General features: G+C 41.7%; 30 non-coding genes and 27 pseudogenes across 30 annotated transcripts; all 57 read right to left on the minus strand.

The window, feature by feature from the left end:
• Positions 1-33: 33 nt before the first annotated feature.
• Positions 34-142, minus strand: LOC131714946 (5S ribosomal RNA; annotated as a pseudogene).
• Positions 143-256: 114 nt separating this feature from the next.
• Positions 257-365, minus strand: LOC131715571 (5S ribosomal RNA; annotated as a pseudogene).
• A 114-nt stretch (positions 366-479) lies between these two features.
• On the minus strand, positions 480-598 carry LOC131717701 (5S ribosomal RNA). Its single transcript, XR_009316592.1, has one exon. It is a non-coding gene; the product is annotated as a 5S ribosomal RNA (ribosomal RNA).
• Positions 599-698: 100 nt separating this feature from the next.
• LOC131710774 (5S ribosomal RNA) lies at positions 699-817 on the minus strand. Its single transcript, XR_009312656.1, has one exon. It is a non-coding gene; the product is annotated as a 5S ribosomal RNA (ribosomal RNA).
• Positions 818-917: 100 nt separating this feature from the next.
• On the minus strand, positions 918-1036 carry LOC131710499 (5S ribosomal RNA). The gene has a single exon (XR_009312371.1). It is a non-coding gene; the product is annotated as a 5S ribosomal RNA (ribosomal RNA).
• Positions 1037-1136: 100 nt separating this feature from the next.
• LOC131717703 (5S ribosomal RNA) lies at positions 1137-1255 on the minus strand. The gene has a single exon (XR_009316594.1). It is a non-coding gene; the product is annotated as a 5S ribosomal RNA (ribosomal RNA).
• A 114-nt stretch (positions 1256-1369) lies between these two features.
• On the minus strand, positions 1370-1478 carry LOC131714345 (5S ribosomal RNA; annotated as a pseudogene).
• Positions 1479-1592: 114 nt separating this feature from the next.
• Positions 1593-1701, minus strand: LOC131716082 (5S ribosomal RNA; annotated as a pseudogene).
• A 114-nt stretch (positions 1702-1815) lies between these two features.
• Positions 1816-1934, minus strand: LOC131717704 (5S ribosomal RNA). Its single transcript, XR_009316595.1, has one exon. It is a non-coding gene; the product is annotated as a 5S ribosomal RNA (ribosomal RNA).
• Positions 1935-8232: 6298 nt separating this feature from the next.
• On the minus strand, positions 8233-8351 carry LOC131710775 (5S ribosomal RNA). The gene has a single exon (XR_009312657.1). It is a non-coding gene; the product is annotated as a 5S ribosomal RNA (ribosomal RNA).
• A 114-nt stretch (positions 8352-8465) lies between these two features.
• Positions 8466-8574, minus strand: LOC131714947 (5S ribosomal RNA; annotated as a pseudogene).
• Positions 8575-8674: 100 nt separating this feature from the next.
• LOC131713792 (5S ribosomal RNA) lies at positions 8675-8793 on the minus strand (annotated as a pseudogene).
• A 114-nt stretch (positions 8794-8907) lies between these two features.
• On the minus strand, positions 8908-9016 carry LOC131714948 (5S ribosomal RNA; annotated as a pseudogene).
• Positions 9017-9116: 100 nt separating this feature from the next.
• LOC131713793 (5S ribosomal RNA) lies at positions 9117-9235 on the minus strand (annotated as a pseudogene).
• A 114-nt stretch (positions 9236-9349) lies between these two features.
• LOC131710881 (5S ribosomal RNA) lies at positions 9350-9468 on the minus strand. The gene has a single exon (XR_009312764.1). It is a non-coding gene; the product is annotated as a 5S ribosomal RNA (ribosomal RNA).
• A 114-nt stretch (positions 9469-9582) lies between these two features.
• Positions 9583-9691, minus strand: LOC131714949 (5S ribosomal RNA; annotated as a pseudogene).
• Positions 9692-9791: 100 nt separating this feature from the next.
• On the minus strand, positions 9792-9910 carry LOC131713794 (5S ribosomal RNA; annotated as a pseudogene).
• A 114-nt stretch (positions 9911-10024) lies between these two features.
• Positions 10025-10133, minus strand: LOC131714950 (5S ribosomal RNA; annotated as a pseudogene).
• Positions 10134-10233: 100 nt separating this feature from the next.
• On the minus strand, positions 10234-10352 carry LOC131713795 (5S ribosomal RNA; annotated as a pseudogene).
• Positions 10353-10466: 114 nt separating this feature from the next.
• Positions 10467-10575, minus strand: LOC131715852 (5S ribosomal RNA; annotated as a pseudogene).
• A 100-nt stretch (positions 10576-10675) lies between these two features.
• Positions 10676-10794, minus strand: LOC131713796 (5S ribosomal RNA; annotated as a pseudogene).
• Positions 10795-10894: 100 nt separating this feature from the next.
• On the minus strand, positions 10895-11013 carry LOC131717705 (5S ribosomal RNA). Its single transcript, XR_009316596.1, has one exon. It is a non-coding gene; the product is annotated as a 5S ribosomal RNA (ribosomal RNA).
• A 100-nt stretch (positions 11014-11113) lies between these two features.
• LOC117967526 (5S ribosomal RNA) lies at positions 11114-11232 on the minus strand. Its single transcript, XR_004662072.2, has one exon. It is a non-coding gene; the product is annotated as a 5S ribosomal RNA (ribosomal RNA).
• Positions 11233-11332: 100 nt separating this feature from the next.
• Positions 11333-11451, minus strand: LOC117967541 (5S ribosomal RNA). The gene has a single exon (XR_004662087.2). It is a non-coding gene; the product is annotated as a 5S ribosomal RNA (ribosomal RNA).
• A 100-nt stretch (positions 11452-11551) lies between these two features.
• Positions 11552-11670, minus strand: LOC131714312 (5S ribosomal RNA; annotated as a pseudogene).
• Positions 11671-11770: 100 nt separating this feature from the next.
• On the minus strand, positions 11771-11889 carry LOC131711388 (5S ribosomal RNA). Its single transcript, XR_009313271.1, has one exon. It is a non-coding gene; the product is annotated as a 5S ribosomal RNA (ribosomal RNA).
• A 100-nt stretch (positions 11890-11989) lies between these two features.
• Positions 11990-12108, minus strand: LOC131712099 (5S ribosomal RNA). Its single transcript, XR_009313988.1, has one exon. It is a non-coding gene; the product is annotated as a 5S ribosomal RNA (ribosomal RNA).
• Positions 12109-12222: 114 nt separating this feature from the next.
• On the minus strand, positions 12223-12341 carry LOC131714137 (5S ribosomal RNA; annotated as a pseudogene).
• Positions 12342-12441: 100 nt separating this feature from the next.
• Positions 12442-12550, minus strand: LOC131714951 (5S ribosomal RNA; annotated as a pseudogene).
• A 100-nt stretch (positions 12551-12650) lies between these two features.
• LOC131717706 (5S ribosomal RNA) lies at positions 12651-12769 on the minus strand. Its single transcript, XR_009316597.1, has one exon. It is a non-coding gene; the product is annotated as a 5S ribosomal RNA (ribosomal RNA).
• A 114-nt stretch (positions 12770-12883) lies between these two features.
• On the minus strand, positions 12884-13002 carry LOC131711610 (5S ribosomal RNA). The gene has a single exon (XR_009313496.1). It is a non-coding gene; the product is annotated as a 5S ribosomal RNA (ribosomal RNA).
• A 114-nt stretch (positions 13003-13116) lies between these two features.
• LOC131712679 (5S ribosomal RNA) lies at positions 13117-13235 on the minus strand. The gene has a single exon (XR_009314571.1). It is a non-coding gene; the product is annotated as a 5S ribosomal RNA (ribosomal RNA).
• A 100-nt stretch (positions 13236-13335) lies between these two features.
• LOC131717707 (5S ribosomal RNA) lies at positions 13336-13454 on the minus strand. Its single transcript, XR_009316598.1, has one exon. It is a non-coding gene; the product is annotated as a 5S ribosomal RNA (ribosomal RNA).
• A 114-nt stretch (positions 13455-13568) lies between these two features.
• Positions 13569-13687, minus strand: LOC131711611 (5S ribosomal RNA). The gene has a single exon (XR_009313497.1). It is a non-coding gene; the product is annotated as a 5S ribosomal RNA (ribosomal RNA).
• Positions 13688-13801: 114 nt separating this feature from the next.
• Positions 13802-13920, minus strand: LOC131717708 (5S ribosomal RNA). The gene has a single exon (XR_009316599.1). It is a non-coding gene; the product is annotated as a 5S ribosomal RNA (ribosomal RNA).
• Positions 13921-14034: 114 nt separating this feature from the next.
• LOC131715574 (5S ribosomal RNA) lies at positions 14035-14143 on the minus strand (annotated as a pseudogene).
• Positions 14144-14243: 100 nt separating this feature from the next.
• Positions 14244-14362, minus strand: LOC131711833 (5S ribosomal RNA). The gene has a single exon (XR_009313722.1). It is a non-coding gene; the product is annotated as a 5S ribosomal RNA (ribosomal RNA).
• Positions 14363-14462: 100 nt separating this feature from the next.
• LOC131715432 (5S ribosomal RNA) lies at positions 14463-14571 on the minus strand (annotated as a pseudogene).
• A 114-nt stretch (positions 14572-14685) lies between these two features.
• On the minus strand, positions 14686-14804 carry LOC131711037 (5S ribosomal RNA). The gene has a single exon (XR_009312919.1). It is a non-coding gene; the product is annotated as a 5S ribosomal RNA (ribosomal RNA).
• A 114-nt stretch (positions 14805-14918) lies between these two features.
• On the minus strand, positions 14919-15027 carry LOC131714952 (5S ribosomal RNA; annotated as a pseudogene).
• Positions 15028-15127: 100 nt separating this feature from the next.
• LOC131716260 (5S ribosomal RNA) lies at positions 15128-15236 on the minus strand (annotated as a pseudogene).
• Positions 15237-15350: 114 nt separating this feature from the next.
• LOC131713027 (5S ribosomal RNA) lies at positions 15351-15469 on the minus strand. The gene has a single exon (XR_009314914.1). It is a non-coding gene; the product is annotated as a 5S ribosomal RNA (ribosomal RNA).
• Positions 15470-15569: 100 nt separating this feature from the next.
• On the minus strand, positions 15570-15688 carry LOC131713196 (5S ribosomal RNA). Its single transcript, XR_009315080.1, has one exon. It is a non-coding gene; the product is annotated as a 5S ribosomal RNA (ribosomal RNA).
• Positions 15689-15802: 114 nt separating this feature from the next.
• Positions 15803-15921, minus strand: LOC131712963 (5S ribosomal RNA). The gene has a single exon (XR_009314849.1). It is a non-coding gene; the product is annotated as a 5S ribosomal RNA (ribosomal RNA).
• Positions 15922-16035: 114 nt separating this feature from the next.
• Positions 16036-16154, minus strand: LOC131717713 (5S ribosomal RNA). The gene has a single exon (XR_009316604.1). It is a non-coding gene; the product is annotated as a 5S ribosomal RNA (ribosomal RNA).
• A 100-nt stretch (positions 16155-16254) lies between these two features.
• On the minus strand, positions 16255-16373 carry LOC131720672 (5S ribosomal RNA). The gene has a single exon (XR_009319569.1). It is a non-coding gene; the product is annotated as a 5S ribosomal RNA (ribosomal RNA).
• A 114-nt stretch (positions 16374-16487) lies between these two features.
• LOC131710057 (5S ribosomal RNA) lies at positions 16488-16606 on the minus strand. The gene has a single exon (XR_009311927.1). It is a non-coding gene; the product is annotated as a 5S ribosomal RNA (ribosomal RNA).
• A 100-nt stretch (positions 16607-16706) lies between these two features.
• On the minus strand, positions 16707-16825 carry LOC131712908 (5S ribosomal RNA). Its single transcript, XR_009314795.1, has one exon. It is a non-coding gene; the product is annotated as a 5S ribosomal RNA (ribosomal RNA).
• A 113-nt stretch (positions 16826-16938) lies between these two features.
• On the minus strand, positions 16939-17047 carry LOC131716028 (5S ribosomal RNA; annotated as a pseudogene).
• A 100-nt stretch (positions 17048-17147) lies between these two features.
• On the minus strand, positions 17148-17266 carry LOC131712909 (5S ribosomal RNA). Its single transcript, XR_009314796.1, has one exon. It is a non-coding gene; the product is annotated as a 5S ribosomal RNA (ribosomal RNA).
• Positions 17267-17379: 113 nt separating this feature from the next.
• Positions 17380-17488, minus strand: LOC131716029 (5S ribosomal RNA; annotated as a pseudogene).
• Positions 17489-17602: 114 nt separating this feature from the next.
• LOC131715603 (5S ribosomal RNA) lies at positions 17603-17711 on the minus strand (annotated as a pseudogene).
• Positions 17712-17809: 98 nt separating this feature from the next.
• On the minus strand, positions 17810-17928 carry LOC131712366 (5S ribosomal RNA). The gene has a single exon (XR_009314259.1). It is a non-coding gene; the product is annotated as a 5S ribosomal RNA (ribosomal RNA).
• A 100-nt stretch (positions 17929-18028) lies between these two features.
• Positions 18029-18147, minus strand: LOC131711343 (5S ribosomal RNA). Its single transcript, XR_009313227.1, has one exon. It is a non-coding gene; the product is annotated as a 5S ribosomal RNA (ribosomal RNA).
• Positions 18148-18247: 100 nt separating this feature from the next.
• On the minus strand, positions 18248-18356 carry LOC131714953 (5S ribosomal RNA; annotated as a pseudogene).
• A 100-nt stretch (positions 18357-18456) lies between these two features.
• LOC131713570 (5S ribosomal RNA) lies at positions 18457-18575 on the minus strand (annotated as a pseudogene).
• A 100-nt stretch (positions 18576-18675) lies between these two features.
• Positions 18676-18784, minus strand: LOC131715572 (5S ribosomal RNA; annotated as a pseudogene).
• Positions 18785-18833: the final 49 nt, after the last annotated feature.

The raw sequence follows: 18833 nt of genomic DNA on the forward strand, positions 1-18833 counted from the left end.
TTTCAATTGTAAAATGTAATTACAAAAATGTAATGCCTGCAGCACTTGATATTCCCAGGTGGTCTCCCATCCAAGTACTAACCAAGCCCAACATTGCTTAGCTTCTGAGATCAGGCTTATTCAAGGTGGTGTGGCCGCAGGCGATTGCATTTCTGCTTTCATGACTTTTATGTTTAGTGAGCTGGGGGTGATTCCTCCAAAATTTCCTTTTGTCCTCCACACATTTCAATTGTAAAATGTAATTACAAAAATGTAATGCCTGCAGCACTTGATATTCCCAGGTGGTCTCCCATCCAAGTACTAACCAAGCCCAACATTGCTTTGCTTCTGAGATCAGGCTTATTCAAGGTGGTGTGGCCGCAGGCGATTCCATTTCTGCTTTCATGACTTTTATGTTTAGTGAGCTGGGGGTGATTCCTCCAAAATTTCCTTTTGTCCTCCACACATTTCAATTGTAAAATGTAATTACAAAAATGTAATGCCTGCAGCACTTGATATTCCCAGGTGGTCTCCCATCCAAGTACTAACCAAGCCCAACATTGCTTAGCTTCTGAGATCAGACGAGATCAGGCTTATTCAAGGTGGTGTGGCCGCAGGCGATTGCATTTCTGCTTTCATGACTTTTATGTTTAGTGAGCTGGGGGTGATTCCTCCAAAATTTCCTTTTGTCCTCCACACATTTCAATTGTAAAATGTAATGCCTGCAGCACTTGATATTCCCAGGAGATCTCCCATCCAAGTACTAACCAAGCCCAACATTGCTTAGCTTCTGAGATCAGACGAGATCAGGCTTATTCAAGGTGGTGTGGCCGCAGGCGATTGCATTTTTGCTTTCATGACTTTTATGTTTAGTGAGCTGGGGGTGATTCCTCCAAAATTTCCTTTTGTCCTCCACACATTTCAATTGTAAAATGTAATGCCTGCAGCACTTGATATTCCCAGGTGGTCTCCCATCCAAGTACTAACCAAGCCCAACATTGCTTAGCTTCTGAGATCAGACGAGATCAAGCTTATTCAAGGTGGTGTGGCCGCAGGCGATTGCATTTCTGCTTTCATGACTTTTATGTTTAGTGAGCTGGGGGTGATTCCTCCAAAATTTCCTTTTGTCCTCCACACATTTCAATTGTAAAATGTAATGCCTGCAGCACTTGATATTCCCAGGTGGTCTCCCATCCAAGTACTAACCAAGCCCAACATTGCTTAGCTTCTGAGATCAGACGAGATCAGGCTTATTCAAGGTGGTGTGGCCGCAGGCGATTGCATTTCTGCTTTCATGACTTTTATGTTTAGTGAGCTGGGGGTGATTCCTCCAAAATTTCCTTTTGTCCTCCACACATTTCAATTGTAAAATGTAATTACAAAAATGTAATGCCTGCAGCACTTGATATTCCCAGGTGGTCTCCCATCCAAGTACTAACCAAGCCCAACATTGCTTAGCTTCTGAGATCAGGCTTTTTCAAGGTGGTGTGGCCGCAGGCGATTGCATTTCTGCTTTCATGACTTTTATGTTTAGTGAGCTGGGGGTGATTCCTCCAAAATTTCCTTTTGTCCTCCACACATTTCAATTGTAAAATGTAATTACAAAAATGTAATGCCTGCAGCACTTCATATTCCCAGGTGGTCTCCCATCCAAGTACTAACCAAGCCCAACATTGCTTAGCTTCTGAGATCAGGCTTATTCAAGGTGGTGTGGCCGCAGGCGATTGCATTTCTGCTTTCATGACTTTTATGTTTAGTGAGCTGGGGGTGATTCCTCCAAAATTTCCTTTTGTCCTCCACACATTTCAATTGTAAAATGTAATTACAAAAATGTAATGCCTGCAGCACTTGATATTCCCAGGTGGTCTCCCATCCAAGTACTAACCAAGCCCAACATTGCTTAGCTTCTGAGATCAGACGAGATCAGGCTTATTCAAGGTGGTGTGGCCGCAGGCGATTACATTTCTGCTTTCATGACTTTTATGTTTAGTGAGCTGGGGGTGATTCCTCCAAAATTTCCTTTTGTCCTCCACACATTTCAATTGTAAAATGTAATGCCTGCAGCACTTGATATTCCCAGGTGGTCTCTCATCCAAGTACTAACCAAGCCCAACATTGCTTAGCTTCTGAGATTAGACGAGATCAGGCTTATTTTTTTTTTTTTTTTTTTTTTTTTTAGTGAGCTGGGGGTGATTCCTCCAAAATTTCCTTTTGTCCTCCACACATTTCAATTGTAAAATGTAATTACAAAAATGTAGTGCCTGCAGCACTTGATATTCCCAGATGGTCTCCCATCCAAGTACTAACCAAGCCCAACATTGCTTAGCTTCTGAGATCAGACGAGATCAGGCTTATTTTTTTATTTATTTTTTTTTTATTTTTTTTTTTCCTCCAAAATTTCCTTTTGTCCTCCACACATTTCAATTGTAAAATGTAATGCCTGCAGCACTTGATATTCCCAGGTGGTCTCCCATCCAAGTACTAACCAAGCCCAACATTGCTTAGCTTCTGAGATCAGGCTTATTTTTTTTTTTTTTTTTTTATTTATTTATTTTTCTAACATTGCACAATATTTACAACTTGAAAACAAGGCTGTTATGTGTTTTCCTAAGAAAAATATTGTTATAGAGAATTTTTTCATCAAAATGCTCCATTTGTTTATGTTCTACACAGTAATGAAATATATATGAAATATTTTTCTTCACATAAAAAATATACAATTTTACAATATCTACTTTCATATTATGAAACTCTGCCATGTTTCTTCTCTTTAAAATTGTATACCTTGCATAACTCAAAAATAAGTTCACCGCTAGAGTGTTAACATTATCTATTTTATCAGTCAATCCAAACAAAAACATTTCCTCCCATGACAATGTATTGAGTACATTCTGCTCTGCAAATTTAAAGAACCCCTCTATTAAACCCCTCAAGTATTCCCTCAGCCCCTGCAGTTCAGTGCATTTTACAAATAGATGCAATAATCCTTCCTCTCTACTTTGACACACTGAACACAAGGCATTGTCACTTTTGTGCATTTTAAAAAGGAGCCACTTTGTAAAGATGCAGTTGTGCCTCAGTTTAAAATCATTTTCTTCACATTCGGGAGATTTATAAGTCTGTCTTACATTATTCCAAATTGTACAGATTTTAAAGTTTGGAAATATTTTTTGCCAGAATTGCTCCGACGTTGGCTTTTTAAAAACCACACTCATTAACACTAAATAGAACAATTTGGTCGTACATTCAATAATGTTAAAGTATTTATTTTTCCTTTTTAGAAGAAACACAGGCAAAGAAACTCCACGTGACAGTTTGCTGTTATGTTCTTGATTAATAACCCTCACCCAACTCTCAGGGACGGCACTTTGTATTTTACTGTACTCCTTTATTATTATACTAATGGGAATATCTTTGTTCTTTTCTTTTACCAAGTCAACTATTGCCAAACTGGGTAAAAAGCCTTCTTTAAAAACGTACATAATGTCTTTAATTTTACTAACACCTGCTTCTATAAAACTCTTTTTATAAAGTGTCACACCTTGCACTTTTAACAGTGGGTTCAAAAAAAGAGGCTGCTCCAATATTTGTTCTCTGGTCTCTGGCTTAAAAGAGACATGCTGCAAGAACTCAGACCAAGCCACTAGAACTTCTTTATAAATCCAGGGAACATCCTTTACCATTGAAGGTTTAAGACACATTAATAGAATTTCTTCCCCCATTCCCAAACCCCCACAATTTGATAAAAAATGTTTCAGAAAGTGCTTCCATACACTGTTATTCGTAGGGTCTAAAAACTTTTTAACCACTTTAATTCGAAAGCTCTTTCGTTTTAGCTCAATATCTGCCAGCATTAGCCCTCCTTTACTGATTTTCCCAATGACTGTATTATAGCTGATCTTAGCAGGTTTCCCAGCCCACAGAAACCTAACCATCATGTTTTTAATCTCTTTCTCAGCCCACTGGGGGATCTCCTTAACACTCAGTAAATACCATATCCTGGAAAGAAACAGACTATTAATGACCAAGACTTTACCCTTCAGAGTCAACTCCCTGCCACTCCACAAATTCAAGATGGCCCTCATTTTGATTATCTTTTCCTGCCAGTTCTTTTCAGCCACTGACCTCTCTTCTAATCCAATATATACCCCCAAGATCTGAAGGCTTTCCTCTGCAATTTTGAAAGGTATATCTAAAAGTGTATTGCTTTTCCTTACAGGGAGAATTTCTGATTTATCAATATTGATTTTTGCCCCTGAAGCAGAACAGTAAGATGTGAACACTTCCATTATTTTTGGGATGCTGTCTAAACTCGACACTGTGAGTGTGGTGTCATCTGCATGCTGATATATAATTGATTTTTCATTACAACCAGGAATTGGGACTCCAATTATGTCTTTATTCCCTTGTATTGCCAGGCTCAGGGGTTCTGCAATTACTGAATACAGCAAAGCAGAGAGAGGACATCCCTGTCTCACTGACCTCTCCACTGGGAAGAACTCAGTCAGATTGCCATTACATTTTACCCTACTAAAAATATTGGTATAAAAAATCTTAACCCATGAGGTAAAACTATTCCCAAAACCAAATCTCTGCAGCACCTCTAATAAGTAATCATGTTCCACCCTATCAAAGGCTTTTTCCTGATCTACTTTTAAAATATAGCCTTCTTTTTGCTCCATTTTCAAGTAACTAACTACATCCCTTACCGAACATATTGTATCCGCTATATCCCTTCCTGGCACACAATAAGTTTGGGAGGAGGATATTATCTTAGGCAATACCGCTTTCAAACGATTTGTGAAAATCCTTGTTAGTGCCTTATAATCACAATTCAACAGACTTATGGGCCGGTAGTTTTTTAATAAGGCTTTATCTCCTTGTTTCTTGTAGATTAAAGTAACTATCCCCATTCTCATTGTTGGACTTAAAAGACCTTTCTCTTTAACCTCTTTAAATACTTGTAATAAAATAGGGCAGATAAGATTTTTAAATTTAAGATAAAATTCCAGGGTTAACCCATCTGAACCAGGACTTTTATTAGTTGTCATATCCTGCAAGGCGTCTTCTAGTTCCTCCAACCTAATCTCCTTCTCACAACTCTCCCTGTCTTCCTCACTCACTTTAGTTGCTATAAAAGAAAGTATTTTCTCCCTCTCCTCCAAAATTGTACCTTGTTTTTTAAAAAGCCCTGTGTAAAAATTACAAACTTCTTTTAAGATTTCACCCTGTTCTTCAGTTACTTCCCCATTACTTTTAGTCAGTTCTTCTATATAGGAATCCTGTTGTCTTTGTTTTTCAAGCCCAAAAAAGAATGTAGTGCTTTTCTCTCCCTCCACCACATGTCTGGCTTTGGATCTTAGTATTGCCCCCTCACAGCGCTCGTTTTCAATTCCTTTAATTTTGTCTTGCAATTCCTCAATTCTGTTATAATTCATATCCATCAGTTCTGCTGCCTTCTCATATTCACGTTTAAGTTCTACCTGAACCTCCTGCTCATTCTTAATTTTAATTTTATTTCTATTTATCCCATATTGAATGCAGTATTTCTTTATATTGTATTTTAAATTATCCCACCATATTCGTTTTTCATTTTGAAACAATGGACACTTCATACTATCCCTAATTAATATTTCAATTCCCTTACTAAACAAATCTTCTTTCAAAAATTGATTATTAAGACACCACAACCCTGGTCCTTTATGCAACTTATTAAACAGGACTTGAAAAGAGAAAGCAGCATGATCGCTGAAAGAGGTGAATTTATAACCAATCTTCCCCAGGTAGCTAAGAAAGTTAACATGACATATTCCAAAATCTATTCTGCTTTGGTTTAATTCCTTTTGTACAAACTGTCTCCTGGAGAAATCCCTCTTTAAAGAATTTCGGCATCTCCAGAAATCAATATAATTATAATTCTCCAAATGCCTTGCCAACAAATTTCTGGAATAATCACCTTTGAAAACCATTCCTGATGCGATGTCAATAGTGCTCATAGCTACATTGAAGTCTCCCACCATAATGACATTGTCTGCTCCTAGGTGTCTCTCTAGGCCAGTAAAAAAATCAAAACGCTCCTTTTGATCATTAGGAGCATAACAATTAACCAATTCAAAACAGTTATTTTTAAAATGAATTTGCATTTTTATAAATCTCCCTTCGGTATCCTTCTCTAACAAAGAAACGCTTTCCTTAAAATTATTACTAACTAATACAGCCACCCCTCTCCTGTGGTTGGAATAATTACTAGTATAGATGTCCCCATTCCATAAATGCTTGAAATCATGAATAAAAACGTCATCCCAGAAAGTTTCCTGCAGGCAGACAATATCATTCTTATTTACATTAATTAAAACTTGTTCAAGTTTAGCAAAATTCCTTAACCCATTTACATTAAGTGATAATATTGAGACCATTCCTGCAAAAAGAAGAAACAATTCTTTCAAAAACCTGACCATTATGCTTCCTCTTCCTGCAGAACATCAAACCCTTTTGTTTTAATCATTTTTGCAACCGTTGTTTTGCAAACCAATGTCCCAATGTCTTTCTTTTTCCTCACACATCTGGATGTGATCTTATCAAGGTTAGGTTTCACTTTCACCTTCGATCTTCTAAACATTTTTTTTCCCCCTGTCTCAACCCATTCCTCCTTCTCTATTTTGTTATTTCCAATTCCCTCAGCCACAGTTAGCATAGTTTTCCCTAAAGGGCAAGTTATGCTCAACCCTTCTGTTGAACAGTCTCCAGCAGCTTGTACCTGCTCTACCCCCTCCTTACTTGTTGATGCAGCTTCCAACCGGACCCCCATCTCCCTTGCAATATCTGTCGATAGTGTTTGGTCATCAGCAGCCTCCATTTCTATAACTGCAGCTTGTGGCTCCTTCCCAGCATTCATTCTCGGTGCTGCAGTTTCACTCACCACTTTCCCATTTGTTGATGCAGCTTCCACCCAGTCCCCCGACTCCCTTGCAATATCTGTCGATAGTGTTTGGTCATCAGCAGCCTCCATTTCTATAACTGCAGCTTGAGGCTCCTCTCCAGCATTCAGTCTCGGTACTGCAGTTTCACTTCCTGCTTTTTTATGAGTACCCTCCAACTCCTTATGCTCCAGTGGTCCAGTAATATCATCGTCTTCCTCAGTTCCTCTATCACTGTCAGTACCCTTGTCCTTGCTCCCAGCCTTACTGTCCGAGTCAATGCAAATGCACCACTGCGGCTTCCTCCTACACTCCTCACAGCGCGGCGCTGCACAGTTCCTGCTTGAGTGCCCCTGAACCCCGCAATCAAAACAAATGAAAGTGGGGCAGTCCTTGAGTAGATGTTCCGAGGACAGACATGACAGGCAAACTTTATGTTGATTGTTATGTATCACCCTAAAATGTCTCAGCCCCTCAGCTGTTACAAACTTTGCACTGTAAGGCAATGACTTTACTTCATTAGTGAATTGAACCATAACAAACCTTGTCCCATCAGCAACATGAGTACCTGGGTAAAACCTTCTTTTCACATCTGAGCAGATTACAACTCCCCATGCCATTAGCTTACTCCTAATGTCCAGGTCAGATATATATGCAGGCAAATTTAAAAAAGAAACCACCACTTTACCTGAAGAAAGTGGCTCACATTCAAAATTATTTCCCTTTATGCATATTCCTCCAAGCAGTATTTCAGCCACTTCTCTGCTCTCCACCGTAATTTCATATTTGTCCTGTTGTTTAGGAACACATGCAAATACTTTCCCAAATCCACACTGCTTATCAGTGGCATTTATCACATCTTCAGCTGAAATCTTTGAATTGTCCTTAACCAGAACAACCACTGTATACTCTTTTTTATAAATCCTTTTTTCTCCATGAGGCCTTTTTTCAGCTCCACTTGTGTCCCCGGCATGCCTAGACATGCCTAGGGACATTGTCCGTTGTACATCCACAACTCCAGGCACACAATCCTTTTCAATCACAACAGTCCTAGAAATGTCCAAAGAAAATCCAAGAAAAAAGATGAATATTAAAGTAGAAAAACCTCAAAATAAAATCCCCAAACAGAGATTCCTCCACTAGCACAGTGTAGCTTCCTCCTCTGATCACCTGACCAATCCCACAATGCACCAGGCTTATTCAAGGTGGTGTGGCCGCAGGCAATTGCATTTCTGCTTTCATGACTTTTATGTTTAGTGAGGTGGGGGTGATTCCTCCAAAAATTCCTTTTGTCCTCCACACATTTCAATTGTAAAATGTAATTACAAAAATGTAATGCCTGCAGCACTTGATATTCCCAGGTGGTCTCCCATCCAAGTACTAACCAAGCCCAACATTGCTTAGATTCTGAGATCAGACGAGATCAGGCTTATTCAAGGTGGTGTGGCCGCAGGCGATTGCATTTCTGCTTTCATGACTTTTATGTTTAGTGAGCTGGGGGTGATTCCTCCAAAATTTCCTTTTGTCCTCCACACATTTCAATTGTACAATGTAATTACAAAAATGTAATGCCTGCAGCACTTGATATTCCCAGGTGGTCTCCCATCCAAGTACTAACCAAGCCCAACATTGCTTAGCTTCTGAGATCAGGCTTATTCAAGGTGGTGTGGCCGCAGGCGATTGCATTTCTGCTTTCATGACTTTTATGTTTAGTGAGCTGGGGGTGATTCCTCCAAAATTTCCTTTTGTCCTCCACACATTTCAATTGTAACATGTAATGCCTGCAGCACTTGATATTCCCAGGTGGTCTCCCATCCAAGTACTAACCAATCCCAACATTGCTTAGCTTCTGAGATCAGGCGAGATCAGGCTTATTCAAGGTGGTGTGGCCGCAGGCGATTGCATTTCTGCTTTCATGACTTTTATGTTTAGTGAGCTGGGGGTGATTCCTCCAAAATTTCCTTTTGTCCTCCACACATTTCAATTGTACAATGTAATTACAAAAATGTAATGCCTGCAGCACTTGATATTCCCAGGTGGTCTCCCATCCAAGTACTAACCAAGCCCAACATTGCTTAGCTTCTGAGATCAGGCTTATTCAAGGTGGTGTGGCCGCAGGCGATTGCATTTCTGCTTTCATGACTTTTATGTTTAGTGAGCTGGGGGTGATTCCTCCAAAATTTCCTTTTGTCCTCCACACATTTCAATTGTAACATGTAATGCCTGCAGCACTTGATATTCCCAGGTGGTCTCCCATCCAAGTACTAACCAATCCCAACATTGCTTAGCTTCTGAGATCAGGCGAGATCAGGCTTATTCAAGGTGGTGTGGCCGCAGGCGATTGCATTTCTGCTTTCATGACTTTTATGTTTAGTGAGCTGGGGGTGATTCCTCCAAAATTTCCTTTTGTCCTCCACACATTTCAATTGTAAAATGTAATTACAAAAATGTAATGCCTGCAGCACTTGATATTCCCAGGTGGTCTCCCATCCAAGTACTAACCAAGCCCAACATTGCTTAGATTCTGAGATCAGACGAGATCAGGCTTATTCAAGGTGGTGTGGCCGCAGGCGATTGCATTTCTGCTTTCATGACTTTTATGTTTAGTGAGCTGGGGGTGATTCCTCCAAAATTTCCTTTTGTCCTCCACACATTTCAATTGTACAATGTAATTACAAAAATGTAATGCCTGCAGCACTTGATATTCCCAGGTGGTCTCCCATCCAAGTACTAACCAAGCCCAACATTGCTTAGCTTCTGAGATCAGGCTTATTCAAGGTGGTGTGGCCGCAGGCGATTGCATTTCTGCTTTCATGACTTTTATGTTTAGTGAGCTGGGGGTGATTCCTCCAAAATTTCCTTTTGTCCTCCACACATTTCAATTGTAACATGTAATGCCTGCAGCACTTGATATTCCCAGGTGGTCTCCCATCCAAGTACTAACCAATCCCAACATTGCTTAGCTTCTGAGATCAGGCGAGATCAGGCTTATTCAAGGTGGTGTGGCCGCAGGCGATTGCATTTCTGCTTTCATGACTTTTATGTTTAGTGAGCTGGGGGTGATTCCTCCAAAATTTCCTTTTGTCCTCCACACATTTCAATTGTACAATGTAATTACAAAAATGTAATGCCTGCAGCACTTGATATTCCCAGGTGGTCTCCCATCCAAGTACTAACCAAGCCCAACATTGCTTAGCTTCTGAGATCAGGCTTATTCAAGGTGGTGTGGCCGCAGGCGATTGCATTTCTGCTTTCATGACTTTTATGTTTAGTGAGCTGGGGGTGATTCCTCCAAAATTTCCTTTTGTCCTCCACACATTTCAATTGTAACATGTAATGCCTGCAGCACTTGATATTCCCAGGTGGTCTCCCATCCAAGTACTAACCAATCCCAACATTGCTTAGCTTCTGAGATCAGGCGAGATCAGGCTTATTCAAGGTGGTGTGGCCGCAGGCGATTGCATTTCTGCTTTCATGACTTTTATGTTTAGTGAGCTGGGGGTGATTCCTCCAAAATTTCCTTTTGTCCTCCACACATTTCAATTGTAAAATGTAATTACAAAAATGTAATGCCTGCAGCACTTGATATTCCCAGGTGGTCTCCCATCCAAGTACTAACCAAGCCCAACATTGCTTAGCTTCTGAGATCAGGCTTATTCAAGGTGGTGTGGCAGCAGGCGATTGCATTTCTGCTTTCATGACTTTTATGTTTAGTGAGCTGGGGGTGATTCCTCCAAAATTTCCTTTTGTCCTCCACACATTTCAATTGTAACATGTAATGCCTGCAGCACTTGATATTCCCAGGTGGTCTCCCATCCAAGTACTAACCAATCCCAACATTGCTTAGCTTCTGAGATCAGGCGAGATCAGGCTTATTCAAGGTGGTGTGGCCGCAGGCGATTGCATTTCTGCTTTCATGACTTTTATGTTTAGTGAGCTGGGGGTGATTCCTCCAAAATTTCCTTTTGTCCTCCACACATTTCAATTGTAAAATGTAATGCCTGCAGCACTTGATATTCCCAGGTGGTCTCCCATCCAAGTACTAACCAAGCCCAACATTGCTTAGCTTCTGAGATCAGACGAGATCAGGCTTATTCAAGGTGGTGTGGCCGCAGGCGATTGCATTTCTGCTTTCATGACTTTTATGTTTAGTGAGCTGGGGGTGATTCCTCCAAAATTTCCTTTTGTCCTCCACACATTTCAATTGTAAAATGTAATGCCTGCAGTACTTGATATTCCCAGGTGGTCTCCCATCCAAGTACTAACCAAGCCCAACATTGCTTAGCTTCTGAGATCAGACGAGATCAGGCTTATTCAAGGTGGTGTGGCCGCAGGCGATTGCATTTCTGCTTTCATGACTTTTATGTTTAGTGAGCTGGGGGTGATTCCTCCAAAATTTCCTTTTGTCCTCCACACATTTCAATTGTAAAATGTAATGCCTGCAGCACGTGATATTCCCAGGTGGTCTCCCATCCAAGTACTAACCAAGCCCAACATTGCTTAGCTTCTGAGATCAGACGAGATCAGGCTTATTCAAGGTGGTGTGGCCGCAGGCGATTGCATTTCTGCTTTCATGACTTTTATGTTTAGTGAGCTGGGGGTGATTCCTCCAAAATTTCCTTTTGTCCTCCACACATTTCAATTGTAAAATGTAATGCCTGCAGCACTTGATATTCCCAGGTGGTCTCCCATCCAAGTACTAACCAAGCCCAACATTGCTTAGCTTCTGAAAAAAGACGAGATCAGGCTTATTCAAGGTGGTGTGGCCGCAGGCGATTGCATTTCTGCTTTCATGACTTTTATGTTTAGGGAGCTGGGGGTGATTCCTCCAAAAATTCCTTTTGTCGTCCACACATTTCAATTGTAAAATGTAATTCCTGCAGCACTTGATATTCCCAGGTGGTCTCCCATCCAAGTACTAACCAAGCCCAACATTGCTTAGCTTCTGAGATCAGACGAGATCAGGCTTATTCAAGGTGGTGTGGCCGCAGGCGATTGCATTTATGCTTTCATGACTTTTATGTTTAGTGAGCTGGGGGTGATTCCTCCAAAATTTCCTTTTGTCCTCCACACATTTCAATTGTAAAATGTAATGCCTGCAGCACTTGATATTCCCAGGTGGTCTCCCATCCAAGTACTAACCAAGCCCAACATTGCTTAGTTTCTGAAATCAGACGAGATCAGGCTTATTCAAGGTGGTGTGGCCGCAGGCGATTGCATTTCTGCTTTCATGACTTTTATGTTTAGTGAGCAGGGGGTGATTCCTCCAAATTTTCCTTTTGTCCTCCACACATTTCAATTGTAAAATGTAATTACAAAAATGTAATGCCTGCAGCACTTGATATTCCCAGGTGGTCTCCCATCCAAGTACTAACCAAGCCCAACACTGCTTAGCTTCTGAGATCAGGCAAGATCAGGCTTATTCAAGGTGGTGCGGCCGCAGGCGATTGCATTTCTGCTTTCATGACTTTTATGTTTAGTGAGCTGGGGGTGATTCCTCCAAAATTTCCTTTTGTCCTCCACACATTTCAATTGTAAAATGTAATGCCTGCAGCACTTGATATTCCCAGGTGGTCTCCCATCCAAGTACTAACCAAGCCCAACATTGCTTAGCTTCTGAGATCAGGCTTATTCAAGGTGGTGTGGCCGCAGGCGATTGCATTTCTGCTTTCATGACTTTTATGTTTAGGGAGCTGGGGGTGATTCCTCCAAAATTTCCTTTTGTCCTCCACACATTTCAATTGTAAAATGTAATGCCTGCAGCACTTGATATTCCCAGGTGGTCTCCCATCCAAGTACTAACCAAGCCCAACATTGCTTAGCTTCTGAGATCAGACGAGATCAGGCTTATTCAAGGTGGTGTGGCCGCAGGCGATTGCATTTCTGCTTTCATGACTTTTATGTTTAGGGAGCTGGGGGTGATTCCTCCAAAATTTCCTTTTGTCCTCTACACATTTCAATTGTAAAATGTAATTACAAAAATGTAATGCCTGCAGCACTTGATATTCCCAGGTGGTCTCCCATCCAAGTACTAACCAAGCCCAACATTGCTTAGCTTCTGAGATCAGGCGAGATCAGGCTTATTCAAGGTGGTGTGGCCGCAGGCGATTGCATTTCTGCTTTCATGACTTTTATGTTTAGTGAGCTGGGGGTGATTCCTCCAAAATTTCCTTTTGTCCTCCACACATTTCAATTGTAAAATTTAATTACAAAAATGTAATGCCTGCAGCACTTGATATTCCCAGGTGGTCTCCCTTCCAAGTACTATCCAAGCCCAACATTGCTTAGCTTCTGAGATCAGACGAGATCAAGCTTATTCAAGGTGGTGTGGCCGCAGGCGGTTGCATTTCTGCTTTCATGACTTTTATGTTTAGTGAGCTGGGGGTGATTCCTCCAAAATTTCCTTTTGTCCTCCACACATTTCAATTGTAAAATGTAATGCCTGCAGCACTTGATATTCCCAGGTGGTCTCCCATCCAAGTACTAACCAAGCCCAACATTGCTTAGCTTCTGAGATCAGACGAGATCAGGCTTATTCAAGGTGGTGTGGCCGCAGGCGATTGCATTTCTGCTTTCATGACTTTTATGTTTAGGGAGCTGGGGGTGATTCCTCCAAAATTTCCTTTTGTCCTCTACACATTTCAATTGTAAAATGTAATTACAAAAATGTAATGCCTGCAGCACTTGATATTCCCAGGTGGTCTCCCATCCAAGTACTAACCAAGCCCAACATTGCTTAGCTTCTGAGATCAGGCGAGATCAGGCTTATTCAAGGTGGTGTGGCCGCAGGCGATTGCATTTCTGCTTTCATGACTTTTATGTTTAGGGAGCTGGGGGTGATTCCTCCAAAATTTCCATTTGTCCTCCACACATTTCAATTGCAAAATGTAATTACAAAAATGTAATGCCTGCAGCACTTGATATTCCCAGGTGGTCTCCCATCCAAGTACTAACCAAGCCCAACATTGCTTAGCTTCTGAGATCAGACGAGATCAGGCTTATTCAAGGTGGTGTGGCCGCAGGCGATTGCATTTCTGCTTTCATGACTTTTATGTTTAGGGAGCTGGGGGTGATTCCTCCAAAATTTCCTTTTGTCCTCCACACATTTCAATTGTAAAATGTAATTACAAAAATGTAATGCCTGCAGCACTTGATATTCCCAGGTGGTCTCCCATCCAAGTACTAACCAAGCCCAACATTGCTTAGCTTCTGAGATCAGGCTTATTCAAGGTGGTGTGGCCGCTGGCGATTGCATTTCTGCTTTCATGACTTTTATGTTTAGTGAGCTGGGGGTGATTCCTCCAAAATTTCCTTTTGTCCTCCACACATTTCAATTGTAAAATGTAATGCCTGCAGCACTTGATATTCCCAGGTGGTCTCCCATCCAAGTACTAACCAAGCCCAACATTGCTTAGCTTCTGAGATCAGACAAGATCAGGCTTATTCAAGGTGGTGTGGCCGCAGGCGATTGCATTTCTGCTTTCATGACTTTTATGTTTAGTGAGCTGGGGGTGATTCCTCCAAAATTTCCTTTTGTCCTCCACACATTTCAATTGTAAAATGTAATGCCTGCAGCACTTGATATTCCCAGGTGGTCTCCCATCCAAGTACTAACCAAGCCCAACATTGCTTAGCTTCTGAGATCAGGCTTATTCAAGGTGGTGTGGCCACAGGCGATTGCATTTTTGCTTTCATGACTTTTATGTTTAGTGAGCTGGGGGTGATTCCTCCAAAATTTCCTTTTGTCCTCCACACATTTCAATTGTAAAATTTAATCACAAAAATGTAATGCCTGCAGCACTTGATATTCCCAGGTGGTCTCCCTTCCAAGTACTAACCAAGCCCAACATTGCTTAGCTTCTGAGATCAGACGAGATCAGGCTTATTCAAGGTGGTGTGGCCGCAGGCGATTGCATTTCTGCTTTCATGACTTTTATGTTTAGTGAGCTGGGGGTGATTCCTCCAAAATTTCCTTTTGTCCTCCACACATTTCAATTGTAAAATTTAATTACAAAAATGTAATGCCTGCAGCACTTGATATTCCCAGGTGGTCTCCCATCCAAGTACTAACCAAGCCCAACATTGCTTAGCTTCTGAGATCAGGCTTATTCAAGGTGGTGTGGCCGCAGGCGATTGCATTTCTGCTTTCATGACTTTTATGTTTAGGGAGCTGGGGGTGATTCCTCCAAAATTTCCTTTTGTCCTCCACACATTTCAATTGTAAAATGTAATGCCTGCAGCACTTGATATTCCCAGGTGGTCTCTCATCCAAGTACTAACCAAGCCCAACACTGCTTAGCTTCTGAGATCAGGCTTATTCAAGGTGGTGTGGCCGCAGGCGATTGCATTTCTGCTTTCATGACTTTTATGTTTAGTGAGCTGGGGGTGATTATTCCAAAATTTCCTTTTGTCCTCCACACATTTCAATTGTAAAATGTAATTACAAAAATGTAATGCCTGCAGCACTTGATATTCCCAGGTGGTATCCCATCCAAGTACTAACCAAGCCCAAAATTGCTTAGCTTCTGAGATCAGACGAGATCAGGCTTATTCAAGGTGGTGTGGCCGCAGGCGATTGCATTTCTGCTTTCATGACTTTTATGTTTAGTGAGCTGGGGGTGATTCCTCCAAAATTTCCTTTTGTCCTCCACACATTTCAATTGTAAAATGTAATGCCTGCAGCACTTGATATTCCCAGGTGGTCTCCCATCCAAGTTCTAACCAAGCCCAACATTGCTTAGCTTCTGAGATCAGACGAGATCAGGCTTATTCAAGGTGGTGTGGCTGCAGGCGATTGCATTTCTGCTTTCGTGACTTTTATGTTTAGTGAGCTGGGGGTGAGTCCTCCAAAATTTCCTTTTGTCCTCCACACATTTCAATTGTAAAATGTAATTACAAAAATGTAATGCCTGCAGCACTTGATATTCCCAGGTGGTCTCCCATCCAAGTACTAACCAAGCCCAACACTGCATAGCTTCTGAGATCAGACGAGATCAGGCTTATTCAAGGTGGTGTGGCCGCAGGCGATTGCATTTCTGCTTTCATGACTTTTATGTTTAGTGAGCTGGGGGTGATTATTCCAAAATTTCCTTTTGTCCTCCACACATTTCAATTGTAAAATGTAATTACAAAAATGTAATGCCTGCAGCACTTGATATTCCCAGGTGGTCTCCCATCCAAGTACTAACCAAGCCCAACATTGCTTAGCTTCTGAGATCAGATGAGATCAGGCTTATTCAAGGTGGTGTGGCCGCAGGCGATTGCATTTCTGCTTTCATGACTTTTATGTTTAGTGAGCTGGGGGTGATTCCTCCAAAATTTCCTTTTGTCCTCCACACATTTCAATTGTAAAATGTAATGCCTGCAGCACTTGATATTCCCAGGTGGTCTCCCATCCAAGTACTAACCAAGCCCAACATTGCTTAGCTTCTGAGATCAGACGAGATCAGGCTTATTCAAGGTGGTGTGGCTGCAGGCGATTGCATTTCTGCTTTCATGACTTTTATGTTTAGTGAGCTGGGGGTGAGTCCTCCAAAATTTCCTTTTGTCCTCCACACATTTCAATTGTAAAATGTAATTACAAAAATGTAATGCCTGCAGCACTTGATATTCCCAGGTGGTCTCCCATCCAAGTACTAACCAAGCCCAACACTGCTTAGCTTCTGAGATCAGACGAGATCAGGCTTATTCAAGGTGGTGTGGCCGCAGGCGATTGCATTTCTGCTTTCATGACTTTTATGTTTAGGGAGCTGGGGGTGATTCCTCCAAAATTTCCTTTTGTCCTCCACACATTTCAATTGTAAAATGTAATGCCTGCAGCACTTGATATTCCCAGGTGGTCTCCCATCCAAGTACTAACCAAGCCCAACATTGCTCAGCTTCTGAGATCAGACGAGATCAGGCTTAATCAAGGTGGTGTGGCCGCAGGCGATTGCATTTCTGCTTTCATGACTTTTATGTTTAGTGAGCTGGGGTGATTCCTCCAAAATTTCCTTTTGTCCTCCACACATTTCAATTGTAAAATGTAATTACAAAAATGTAATGCCTGCAGCACTTGATATTCCCAGGTGGTCTCCCATCCAAGTACTAACCAAGCCTAACATTGCTTAGCTTCTGAGATCAGGCTTATTCAAGGTGGTGTGGCCGCAGGCGATTGCATTTCTGCTTTCATGACTTTTATGTTTAGTGAGCTGGGGGTGATTCCTCCAAAATTTCCTTTTGACCTCCACACATTTCAATTGTAAAATGTAATGCCTGCAGCACTTGATATTCCCAGGTGGTCTCCCATCCAAGTACTAACCAAGCCCAACATTGCTCAGCTTCTGAGATCAGACGAGATCAGGCTTAATCAAGGTGGTGTGGCCGCAGGCGATTGCATTTCTGCTTTCATGACTTTTATGTTTAGTGAGCTGGGGTGATTCCTCCAAAATTTCCTTTTGTCCTCCACACATTTCAATTGTAAAATGTAATTACAAAAATGTAATGCCTGCAGCACTTGATATTCCCAGGTGGTCTCCCATCCAAGTACTAACCAAGCCTAACATTGCTTAGCTTCTGAGATCAGGCTTATTCAAGGTGGTGTGGCCGCAGGCGATTGCATTTCTGCTTTCATGACTTTTATGTTTAGTGAGCTGGGGGTGATTCCTCCAAAATTTCCTTTTGTCCTCCACACATTTCAATTGTAAACTGTAATTACAAAAATGTAATGCCTGCAGTACTTGATATTCCCAGGTGGTCTCCCATCCAAGTACTAACCAAGCCCAACATTGCTTAGCTTCTGAGATCAGGCTTATTCAAGGTGGTGTGGCCGCAGGCGATTGCATTTCTGCTTTCATGACTTATGTTTAGGGAGCTGGGGGTGATTCCTCCAAAATTTCCTTTTGTCCTCCACACATTTCAATTGTAAAATGTAATGCCTGCAGCACTTGATATTCCCAGGTGGTCTCCCATGCAAGTACTAAACAAGCCCAACATTGCTTAGCTTCTGAGATCAGACGAGATCAGGCTTATTCAAGGTGGTGTGGCCACAGGCGATTGCATTTCTGCTTTCATGACTTTTATGTTTAGTGAGCTGGGGGTGATTCCTCCAAAATTTCCTTTTGTCCTCCACACATTTCAATTGTAAAATGTAATGCCTGCAGCACTTGATATTCCCAGGTGGTCTCCCATGCAAGTACTAAACAAGCCCAACATTGCTTAGCTTCTGAGATCAGACGAGATCAGGCTTATTCAAGGTGGTGTGGCCGCAGGCGATTGCATTTCTGCTTTCATGACTTTTATGTTTAGTGAGCTGGGGGTGATTCCTCCAAAATTTCCTTTTGTCCTCCACACATTTCAATTGTAAAATGTAATGCCTGCAGCACTTGATATTCCCAGGTGGTCTCCCATCCAAGTACTAACCAAGCCCAACATTGCTTAGCTTCTGAGATCAGGCTTATTCAAGGTGGTGTGGCCGCAGGCGATTGCATTTCTGCTTTCATGACTTTTATGTTTAGTGAGCTGGGGGTGATTCCTCCAAAATTTCCTTTTGTCCTCCACACATTTCAATTGTAAAATGTAATGCCTGCAGCACTTGATATTCCCAGGTGGTCTCCCATCCAAGTACTAACCAAGCCCAACACTGCTTAGCTTCTGAGATCAGACGAGATGAGGCTTATTCAAGGTGGTGTGGCCGCAGGCGATTGCATTTCTGCTTTCATGACTTTTATGTTTAGTGAGCTGGGGGTGATTCCACCAAAATTTCCTTTTGTCCTCCACACATTTCAATTGTAAAATGTAATGCCTGCAGCACTTGATATTCCCAGGTGGTCTCCCATCCAAGTACTAACCAAGCCCAACATTGCTTTGCTTCTGAGATCAGGCTTATTCAAGGTGGTGTGGCCGCAGGCGATTGCATTTCTGCTTTCATGACTTTTATGTTTAGTGAGCTGGGGGTGA

Source organism: Acipenser ruthenus, chromosome 44 (assembly GCF_902713425.1).
Source record: "Acipenser ruthenus chromosome 44, fAciRut3.2 maternal haplotype, whole genome shotgun sequence".
Taxonomy (NCBI): Eukaryota; Metazoa; Chordata; class Actinopteri; order Acipenseriformes; family Acipenseridae; genus Acipenser; species Acipenser ruthenus.